The following is an 11,858-nucleotide window of genomic DNA, read 5'->3' as shown; positions in this document are numbered from 1 at the left end:
TCTTGCACAATGGCAAAGAAGGTACTATATTAATGCTAAGGGTCAATAATAGGTATGGGATTTTTTTCTATTGGAGCAAGGAAAATGCTCTAAAACTGACTGAGACAAAGATAGCACAATTCTGCGATGAAACTAAGAGCCACTAAGTAGACACTTTGGATGGATTGCCAAGGCCTAGGACTGTGTAACACAGTGACCCTTGTGGTAGAGGACTGACTGTGGTTAGCAGTACAATGATGAGAGCGTTCTCTCATGAACTATGACAAATGTACAATACTAATATATGGTGTTAATAAAAGGGTGGTTTATGGAAAAAATACACCAAATGTAAGCTTTGGGCTATAGTTAGCAGTAATATTTTGATGATGTTCTTTCACACTTTGTAACAAATGTTGCACAACAATGCAAAGTGTTGGTGGTGGGGTGTTGTATGGGAATTCTGCACATTATGTATGATTGTTCTGGGAGCTCACAACTTCCCCAATAAAAATTTTAAGAACAAAACAGAGTTACTGAGAGAGCCAAGGAATAGCATTTATGATTTGTTTTCATTCACTTTTCTGGGAAATCTAGTTAAGACAATCTCTGCTCTCTGGGTAACATATTCATTCCAAGGGCCAAAGGGATTGATGCCTTTACTAAAACTGTTCCCCGACCTGAGCATATCTCTAACTGAGTTTGTGGCTCCAGGGCGGGGCTCAGAGCCTGACTTAAATAAGTCAATGGTGTCGTTTTAAGGAAAACTGGACAGCTGTTTACAAGCTTGGTTAGAAGTAACATAGTCTGGTGAATTTTATCTTGAACTTAAACTGAGGTTCAAACATGTCAGGGCATGTACCTAAGCTGATGCGTAGACTGAGCGTACTCCAGGTGCAGAAGGTTTGTTGTTTGGGGCTGAAAGAGAGTGAGGAGGTTTGGTGGCCACCTGGTGGAGGAGAAGATGAAGGGACAGCGTGGTTCCATACGGACACCTCAGCTTGGTGTCTGAGCCCTGAGTAAAGGGGCTCTGAACCAAAGCTGTAGGATCCACCCTCATGGAGGACTCTGGGAGGCGCACGGCACAAGAAGCATTCTTATGTCCCCAAGGGATAAGCATGGCACAGGCTGCTGGACTGAGGGGCAGAAGAGAGCACCACTCTGGCGCTCAGGCATTGGTGGCTTTGTCTCCTCTGTTTATTAATAGTGGCCTTGACATGGATTTTGGAATTGTGATCATGGTAGCTAGAAGCTGGGGCAATTGGAAGACACCCTCCAGAGGCTCTGTGGGCAGAGCATGAGATGGGCTGGGTCAGAGAAAAGAGGATGAACCTGGGTGAACCCATGTGTTCACTGTGATATACGTGTTCACCATTCTTGAGCTCAGACTTTATTGGGTGGGACTTTGTAGAAACAGTCAGAAGATTCTAGTTGAGCTCATGGCAAAAAGAATTATCACTGTTTAGGTGACACATGCCCCTTGGGTGGAAATTACAACTCACCTATCAGTCTGTGGTTTTCAAATACTAGAATACTGGTGTTCTGAGGTGCCCCTGGGATTGGGGGTACTTAAAGCAGGTACTGGGCCACCCACCACCAACTCAACCACAACAGTCACTATTTCATCTATTTTACATATTGTCAGAAAGTGTTTCGTAACGATACAAAGGTCTTGAATATTGCTACTTAAGAGCTCTTGACTAAGCCTGGTAATTTATACATAGCAGATTTTCAATAAATTGTATATTAATTTTGTATACCCAATCTAGGATTTTGTGTATACACAAAAGAGGGTTTGAATAGGCAATAACTTTTTACTAATGAATGAAACCAGAGTAATGGCTAGATTTTTGTGGAAAGAAAGGGACTTTATGGACTTAAGAACACTTGAAAAAAACCTTAGGTCTAACTGCTGTATGATCTTCAGCAGGTCACTGATGTTCCATTTTTTATTTTTTTGTGTTTGAGTAGTTTATAAAAAGAAAACTACAGTTTATTTTTTAAAACACACTGAAAAAATAAAGTAATTAAAGTGTTAAGAATTAGGAATACTTTGTTATTTCTTCTGTACACACCAGAAATAAACAAAGACAAATCTTAATGTGGAAACATTTATATTGATTCTTCTCTATTGGAAATAAGCAGAATAGAGAAAGATCATGAATACATTTAGTCTTAACTATATTTTGAAGTTATTGCTGGTTATTGGGTCTGTTTAACTGTTGACTAATTTTCCATGGCAAGAAAGAATAATGACCAACTGGTAAATTGTGTTTCTGTATGCATTTTGATTAACAGAGGTTATTACTGGTTTGATTTTTTTGTTTTTTGTTTTTTAATTTATTTCTCTCCCCTTCCCCCTCCCCCAGTTGTCTGCTTTCTGTGTCCATTCGCTGTGTGTTCTTCTGTAGGAATTTGTGTCTTTTTGTTGTGTCATCTTGTTGTATCAGCTCTCTGTGTGTGCGGCACCATTCTTGGGCAGGCAGCACTTTCTTTTGCGCTGGGCGGCTCTCCTTATGGGTGCACTCCTTGCGCGTGGGGCTCCCCTACGCAGTGGACACCCCTGCGTGGCATGGCACTCCTTGCATGCATCAGCACTGTGCGTGGGCCAGCTCACCACGTGGGTCAAGGAGGCCCTGGGTTTGAACCTTGGACCCATGTGGAAGACAGACACCCTATCCATTGGGCCAAATCCGCTTCCCTATTACTGGTTTTAAAAGAAGATTTGAAGGGGGAGCGGATATAGCTCAAGCAGTTGAGCACCAGCCTCCCACACAGGAGGTTCCAGGTTCAGTTCCCCATGCCTCCTAAAGGAAAAAACAAAATAAAACAACAACAAAAAAACAGACAGCAAGCAGACAATGAGAAAAAAAAAAAAAAAAACAATGAGCAGACAACAGCAAAAACAAGGAGCACAAACAAAGAACAAACAACCAGCAGAGGAAGCCATCTCAGGAAGAAAAAAATTGAGATTTGAAAAGATTAAAACCTCATTAGTGGGAAGCAGACTTGGCCCAGTGGATAGGGCATCCGTCTACCACATGGGAGGTCCGCCGTTCAAACCCCAGACCTCCTTGACCCATGTGGAGCTGGCCCACGCACAGTGCTGATGCATGCAAGGAGTGCCGTGCCACACAGGGGTGTCCCCTGCATAGGGGAGCCCCATGCGCAAGGAGTGCGCCCTGTAAGGAGAGCCGCCCAGTGTGAAAGGAAGTTCAGCCTGCCCAGGAATGGCGCCGCACACATGGAGAGCTGATGCAGCAAGACAACGCAATAAAAAGAAACAGATTCCTGTGCCACTGACAACAACAGAAGCGGATGAAAAGAAGAACATGCAGCAAAGAGACACAGAGAACAGACAACTGGGGCGGGGGAGGGGGGCAAGGGAGAGGGACAAAAACACAAAAAACCCATTAGTAAATAACATTGTCTGAATGCTGTTAACACCTTTGAATATCACTACCTTAACACTTCATACCATACAAATTCAACAAGTAATTTCCTCCAGGCAGACAGCCTCAATGAAAATAGCTTCAAAAATAGAAATATACTCTGAGGCACAACTAAACGTGTGGCTAATTGTTTTTCTGTATGGTGAGTTGATGGGCCATTTACGAGAACCTTACCATTTGTAGAACTGTGTCTGACCAGATGGGCCTGCGCCAGGGTAGAACATGCTACTGGGGGCCAGTCAAAGCCAGCCAGACCAACATATTTGAAAAAGGCTGTGTCAAAAGTCTAGCCAATCATGTCCGACTCGAGCTAAGCTGCTGCATAAATAAAATCATATGATATTCTAGAAAGTTCTCAGAAACTTTCCTTTGAAGACTTTGGAAGATAAAGTTCTCTGCAAGCCTCTCCCCTTGATTCTGTGCAGGGAAGTCATAGTTATAAGCAACCTTTTCCAAAAAGGGGGTCTACATAACCTAGAATTCTGGCTTAGAGACAGCACACCACAAACTGGGAGGAAAAGGGATATCATAAATCAGAATAAATGGACCAGATGCAGCCCTTCCCCGTGCAGCAATCGTTGATTCAAAGGGACGTGGCACAACCACAGTCTGTTTCCAAGCAGGCAAAGTGATCCAGCAGGGTCTGATCAGAAAGGGCCAAATGGGAATCCAGTTTCATGAGTTCTTGGCAGTAGCAATGCTCGCTGTTAGGGGTAGACTGAAATGCTAACAGGAACCAGCCAGCTCCATGTGAGGCGTGAGACTGGGATAAGACCCAAGTCCTGGGAAACTGAACTGGCAGCAATCAGCTAGGCGGCTGGGATGCAGGCTGGGCCTACCTCGGGTGCCAAAGACCAGGGCAGAAGGACCAAGCAGACAGCATGGCCATGTGCACGCCTGGCAGCCAGCTTCGAGGCTTCTATGCTCACAGTGCTCCAGCCGCTCACAAGAGGCATCAGCACAGGCTCTTCATGTCCCAGTCTTGTTGGAAAAGAAATGCAGCCTCTAGGCTGGGTTTGGATGGAATCTGGCCAAGACAGGATGGAGCAAGGGGTCATTGCACAAAGGCACTAGGCCTAGAAAGTCCTGCCTTTTGGAGTGGCCTGGTTTGGGCAGGGCCATTCGCAGATGGGTGCACCTCTGGGCAGACCATCACAAACGCCCCGGTTTCTCCAACTACATCTTGAAAATGTGCATTTACTGAGAAACCAAGATCAACTTTTCTCTGGCTGCAAGGACACAGCTGAATTCTGTATTCGACACAGCTAAACAACAAATCCTCTGTAGAATTTTTGAATCCTATGGAAAAGCTTGAGGACATAGTATTAGCTTTCCCATAGTCCTCCAAAAGCAGACCACATCTTTGCTTCTTTAGAAAGTGGGGAATCAGCAAACCACCCCCCCCAAAAAAAAAATTGTGGGAAAGAAAGGGGTTTTCTGATGTAAAACAAATTTAGGTTAGTGTTTGGAAAATGCTACATGTAAATGCAAAATCATGTCACCGTCTCACCCTTAATTTTTATCAGTCAAAAAAGCAAGTATTCAGAAGTTGCTCCAAGTCTTGAGTCAAAAGCAAATACCTTTCACTGTCTGGAACCAGTTTCAACCATGCCACATAACCCCATGGAAGATTAGCAAAAATTGCTTTCAACTTAATACTTGCAGCTGTTTGGAATTCCTCATTGCCGCTCTGCTGAGTAGCAGAGCCTAACTGGGCGAGCTGTACGGTAAACACATGAATCTCTGCCAGCGCTGGCATCTAACAGCACCATGATTTGCAAACATGTTGAATTGCTATTTTATTCAATAAATGGAACTTACAATAGAAAATAGATTTGGAAGTTGCATCAAACTTGTTTATCCTATTGCAGTGGGCTGGGTAAAGCTATTGTGCTTTGGTTATGAAGGCATCCCTGATGGGAAAAAGCAGGCAGAGTTTCTACCAGCCTTCCCTAGCCCTAATATTAAGCACTCAGCGAAGACCCAGGCCACACTGTCTTGCTGTACACAGAGCTGGCTACCCCTCCCTTCCAGACCTCTTCCTCCCAGCGCTGAGCCCACAGTCTGGGACGGGCTGCTACGACGAATACCACACGCGGGGTTAGCTTCAACAGCAGGTCCTGATCTTCTCGCGGGTTCAGAGCCTCAAAGGCTTGCTTCTGTCCTCGGAGTTCCTTTGCTTCCACGTCTGCCTCGTGTTACACGGCAATGTGCTGTTCCTGCTCTTCCAGGTGCCACTGTCTTCTGGTTTCTCCCTGTGCTTCTCTTTACAAAGGCGCCAGTAACGCAGATTAAGACCCACCGTGGTTCAGTCCACCTTAACTAGAAACAACGTCTTCAAGGGGTTCTGTTTACCAGGGGTTCACATCCACGGGGATGAGGCGTAAGATCAGGACCATGTGTAAATTGGGGTACATAATTCAACCTACCACAGTCAGCTAATACTAATTAGGTCCTCATCTCCAGGTCTTAGTGTTTGTCATCAGTGCCACTTCTTTATAAGTGTGTTCTAAGAAGATGTATATATATATTTATTAATGGGTATATTATCTATGCTAATAGGTATATTGTATTGGGTGGAAAATACATTATGCCTCTCTAAGCTGCCTGAAGTCCGAGCTGCGTCTTCGCCAGTCTCAGTGGTTCCAAGGATCAGAGTCTCTGCCTCTCCCATGGGTCAAGAAAGCATCCTTAATCCTAGATCCGGGAGGAGGAACTAAGAGAGAGGGCTCTAACTGTGTGTGACGGGAGGAAGAGAGGGCAGTCGGTGGCTGAGCCCACAAGAGGAAGAAGACAACTTTCAATAATTTGCCCGCATAATAGCTACACTTCCTTTGTCAGCTTTCAGTCTGAGTGAATGGGTGTGGTCATTACAAGGTGACTCTTCCCCCAAGTAAATAGGGTATGCTATTTGGTGGAAAAGGAAATTGGAAGAGAAGTGTCTCATGTCTGCAGTTTGAAAGCAGGTAATCTCCTTAGTCTGGGTGTCTATTTACACTGCTTTTCGGCAATAAAGGGTAACATTACCTTAATAACCCTCTCTTCCTAGGCAGCAAGGATACTTAACGCATCAGAGAAAGAAGCATTTACTCTGATGAGCCACTTTCCCCAAACAGCGAAAGATCAACACCATTTGCCCAGGGGGTTCTTTTTTTTCAATTTCTAAAAATATTTCCCGGTGGGGACACGTGACCTAGCACACCGGCAGCCTTGGCTCACTCTTCTGCGGGGGCTGATGACACCTTGGCCCCCCCCAGCCCCACCCCCGGCAGAGAGGATGCCATTTCGTAAAGGGAAAATAAATGTAACACTAGACTTTGAAAAAAGAAAGTTCTACAAGTTAAAACCCCAACTAAGTAATTGTAAGGCAGAAAACGGTTTAGTAATTTGATCTCAGATCTTCCAGAAACACCTCTGGGAGAGAGCACTCAGTCAACGGGAGAACAACTCGCTTCCCCAGACACACAGGAGCAAGAAAGTCGGATTTCCCAGCCTTTTCTCTTTTCAAAGGCACTTCTTGACATTGCTGACCCAGGCACTGCTCTCTTTTAGAACACAGGAGCGTGTATTTCAAAATGGCCTTTTTTTGACACCTGTTCAAAAACCTGCCCACAGTTTAAGCTGCGGATGACAAGCGGCGCCCACGCCCACGCCCACAGCCACAGGGCATTGTTCTCGGTTCCAGCCGATGTGGAAACCTCGTCTCAACTTGCACTTTCAAAAGGATCTGAGGACCGAATCAGGGGAGAATTTTTCTTCATAGATGTGGCCTGAGGCATACAATGTTTTTTTTGTCATCAACCACTAGTACCTATGGTGTAATCATGACAGTGCAAGCAGATGCCTTTTCTTTGTCTGAAAAATCTTTACTGGGCATTACAGCAGCAACGAGGACTGGGGGTATGTACACGCAGAAAACACCTTGATTCAGACCCAGCCAAGCCACAATTTGATCATTTTGGTCTTTGGGGAAAGGGCTGGGTTTCTTACTTTTTTTCCTTTTTTTTTTTTTTTTTAAAGCTTTTACAAAAGGTAAGTTGAAAGGTAGGCAAGATCAGAGAAGGCACGTTCAACCTACGTGGCATGTTTCTAAGTACCGTAGGGTATTGCTGGCCTCAAGATAGATGCTGCTTGGATAAAAGAGTCTTACCCTATTCAGTGACCAGCCTCCATAGAACCATAAAACCAACTCTGGGAAATGCTATGAACAGTTGATTCAAATAGGGTCATCAAACTAAAAACACTTGAAATCAACTTACCAGTCTTCAAAATGATTTTGTCATGCAGGCTGTAATGGGATGGGAAGGTATGAGTTAGGGATTGGGAATTCCCAGGCTCAAATGCTGGCTTACCCACTTACCGCCAACGAAACATCAGGCAAGTCAACTGACTTCTCGGAGCCTGAGTTTCCTCACCCATTGAAGAGGTTTCCTCCTTGGCAGCGAGGAAATGAAATTATGTTTGTCAAAGTGCTTTGTAAACTGGTAAGTACAAAGCAAATGTATTTGGTTCTAACAACCCCATTATTAGATTCTAAGAACTTTGAACCTGAATTTCCTGGCTGAAGCCTAGGAATCTGTCTTTTGAAATGCGTGTCCTCAGGCTCGGGAACCACCTTCGCTGAGGGCAGAGGTTCTTGAAGTGGTGAGCCCAGGACCAGCGGCACCCGCCCCATCTCGGGGCTTGCTAGAAATACCACTTCTCAGCCCACTCCAGTCATCCCGAATCAGAAACTGGGGGAGCAGGCCTTGGCAGACAAGTCGAAAGCAGACTTGGCAAGACAATAGTTTGGATGTTCAATGCAGTTTATTTATTTGCTTGATCGCAAGCTGCCAACACAATCAACACACAATAATCAGGTCAAGGGCACACAACACAGTTAAAGGTGGAGGACAGCAGAGTCCCATCAGCCCAAGGGCCAACATGAGGCAGGCCAGTACCTTTATGGAGAGGTACCTGTCCAACACAGCAGCAGTGGAAGATCCAAAGCTGTCAGCAAGAGGCCCTGGTCACCGTGTGGTGAGGGTGGCAGCAAGCCTCGCAGCACAGCCCGCGCACTGGAGCCAGGAATCAGAGCGACTGGGTGTCAACCTGCCTCTGCCTGACACTCATGGCCGTGGTGTCTGCACTAGGTTTTTTTGTTTGTTTTAAAGATTTATTTTATCCACCTATTTCTCCCCATTGTTGTTTGCATTTGCTGTATCCATTTGTTGTATGCTGGTCTTCTTTTTTTAGGAGGCACTGGGAACTAAACCTGGGACCTTTCACATGGGAGGGAGGTGCCTAATTGCTTGAGCCACCTCTGCTCCCTGCTTTATTTATTTATTTATTTTTAAAGGTTTTATTTTTATTTTTTTTAAGATTTATTTATTTATTTAATTCTCCCCCCTCCCCCGGTTGTCTGTTCTCTGTGTCTATTTGCTGCATCTTGTTTCTTTGTCCGCTTCTGTTGTCGTCAGCCGCACAGGAAGTGTGGGCGGCGCCATTCCTGGGCAGGCTGCACTTTCTTTCGCGCTGGGCGGCTCTCCTTACGGGTTCACTCCTTGCACGTGGGGCTCCCCTACGCGGGGGACACCCTGCGTGGCAGGGCACTCCTTGCGCACATCAGCACTGCGCATGGGCTAGCTCCACACAGGTCAAGGAGGCCCAGGGTTTGAACCGCGGACCTCCCATGTGGTAGACGGACGCCCTAACCACTGGGCCAAGTCCGTTTCCCTCCCTGCTTTATTATGTTTCTATGTTTTTCCTCCTTGTGTCATCTTGTTGCATCAGCTCGCCACGCCAACTTGTTGTATCAGCTCGCTGTCTTTAGGAGGCACCAGGGACCTAACCTGGACCTCCCATACGGTAGGTGGGAGCTCAATCACTTGAGCCACACCCACTTCTCCATGCACTAGGTTTTTATGCCTCAGAGGTGTGGTGGTCAATGTCCTTATCAAGGGACTGTCCCTTTGGCAGGCATGAAGCCAGTCCATATCAGATACTCATGTGCATGCCTCGTTATTACCTGTTACAAAAACACGCTTTTCTCAATTGCTTACATTCTATTTGTGGTTAATTTGGGGGATTCAAGTTCATTACATTTTTTTAAAAGATTTATTTATTTATTTCTCTCCCCTTCCCCCCCACCCCACCCCAGTTGTCTGTTCCTTGTGTCCATTTGCTTCTTCTTCTTTGTCTGTTTCTATTGTTGTCAGAGGCATGGGAATCTGTGTTTCTTTTTGTTGCATCATCTTGTTGTGTCAGTTCTCCTTGTGTGCGGCACCATTCCTGGGCAGGCTGCACTTTCTTTCGCGCTGGGCAGCTCTCCTTACGGGCGCACTCCTTGTGCGTGGGGCTCCCCTACGTGGGGGACACCCCTGCGTGGTGCGGCACTCCTTGCACACATCAGCACTGAGCATGGGCCAGCTCCACACGGGTCAAGGAGGCCCGGGACCTCGGACCTCCCATGTGGTAGACGGATGCCCTAACCACTGGGCCAAGTCTGCCGCCTCATTAATATTTTGATATACAACGGGTCTGCTTTTTGGTCATCACTTTTTTTAATTAATTAAAAAAAATTTTTAAAGATACGTAGATCATACAAAATGTTACCTTTAAAAATACAAGAGGATCCCATATACCCGTACTCTCCACCCCACCCCCCACTCCCTCCACATCACCACGGTCTTTCATCAGTGTGGCACATGCATTGCATTTGATGAATACATTTTGGAGCACTGCTACACCGCATGACTTACTGGTATTCTGTAGAATTATTGTGACTCTAGCAATAGAAGAAAGTATATCACTGATGTTGAGACAGTGGCCACGGGAGTTGCTGAAGGCAGGGAGAGGGAGGGAGAGGTGTGATATGGGGGCATTTTCGGGACTTGGAGTTGTCCTGAATGATATTGCAGGGACAGATGCAGGACATCTTATATCCTGCCATAACCCACTGAATGGACTGGGGGAGAGTGTAAACTACAATGTAAACTATAACCCGGTCATCATTTTTAACAAGCCCTCGGCTATTACGAGACAAGCAGCAAAAAAATGGAGAACCACTGGTCTAGGGCATCAGTTCTCAAGCTGAAACGTCCACCTGCATCACCTCTGGCTCTTGCCAGACTGCCGATTCTGATTCGGTAGGCCTGAGGTGGGGCGGGAGGAGGGGGGAGAGTTTGCATTTCTTTTCTTGTTTTTATTATCTTTTTTTTTTAAGATACATAAATCAAACAAAATGTTACATTAAAAAATAGGAGGTTCCCATGTACCTCACTCCCCACACCCCCCACTCCTCCCATATCGACAACTTCTTTCATCAGTGTGGTACAGTCACTGCATTTGATGAGTACATTTTGAAGCATTGCTACACAGCATGGATTATAGTTTATTATATGTCCTGCCATAACCCACTGAAGGGACCGGGAGAGAGATTCTGCGTTTTAAAGCAAACTCCCAGGTTGTGCCGATGTTGACAGCGGCGTCGTCAGTAGGAAGAACCTGGACGACGCCTGCCGCCTTCCGACTCCAACCCTTCCGCAGAAGGGGTTCCCAGCCCCTCGGGGCCTCCTTAGACGTCTAACGTCTGACAGGATCGCCCAGGGCGAGGATTTCTCCTCCTGCAGGGGGAGCAGGGTGGATGGGGTTCCCTTCAAGGTTGCCCAAAGGCCACCTGCACAGTGAAGAGTGAGGAGGGGGGAGGACAGGCGTGCTGCGGCCCTGCCTGAACAGCCCTCTTAAGTGGGTGGGAAAAGGGGTAGCAATAGCTCTGGCCCCTGAACTCTGGGTCACAGTGATGGCTTTGTGGGGGTCACCCCAGCCCTGGAAGAATCAGTGTCTTCTCTGGAATCTTTTCACCAAGATGAGCTTTTGATCAGAGAGTTGGTTCAGAATTCCCCCAAGATGATTTTTTTTTTAACCCCACAAATGGACTCCTCCCTCTGTTTGCATCTCCCCCAAGGGAGCCTGCCTTGGTGGTATAAATGTGGCTGGAGAAGACTCGATTGTAGACTCCTGAGAATATTTCCAGTGCTGGAAAATATATATATCGTATTCCAACAAGGACAAGCACTTGGCACCGCCTCGGCCCCACCCATCCTGGGTTCCCAGGGCCCCGGGGCCGGCTTCCCTGACACATCCCTCCCTCGATGACAAAGTCCTTGTCGGAAAGCCTGGCGCTGAGAGGAGGTGCTTCTCGATGGGGAGAAGCATCTTTCTGGGTTTTAATGAGATCATTTATTGTCTCTTTGCTCTGACGAAGATTGTAAATGTGACGGGTGAAATATAAAGAATAATTAGTCCCAGAGGTGACTCTATCCCCTACAATACATCTTTTCTTCCCTTCAGCCTGTTGAAAAGTTTACTACTTCCAGATGTGCCTGATTTCAACAGTAAGAGGAGCCAGTTCCTTCTGAGCTGCAAACTTGTCGGGGAAAAGCTGGTTTC

The 11,858-nt window shown here is 46.2% G+C and overlaps 1 pseudogene; it reads left to right on the top strand.

Annotated features, from left to right (window-relative positions):
- Positions 1-8,351: 8,351 nt before the first annotated feature.
- The window catches only part of LOC111759926 (caprin-1 pseudogene), a 38,126-nt pseudogene continuing 34,619 nt past the window's right edge, over positions 8,352-11,858 (top strand).

This window comes from Dasypus novemcinctus, chromosome 13 (assembly GCF_030445035.2).
Source record: "Dasypus novemcinctus isolate mDasNov1 chromosome 13, mDasNov1.1.hap2, whole genome shotgun sequence".
Taxonomy (NCBI): Eukaryota; Metazoa; Chordata; class Mammalia; order Cingulata; family Dasypodidae; genus Dasypus; species Dasypus novemcinctus.
Note: the sequence above shows the minus strand (reverse complement) of the source record. Positions and strands in the feature narration are given on the sequence as shown.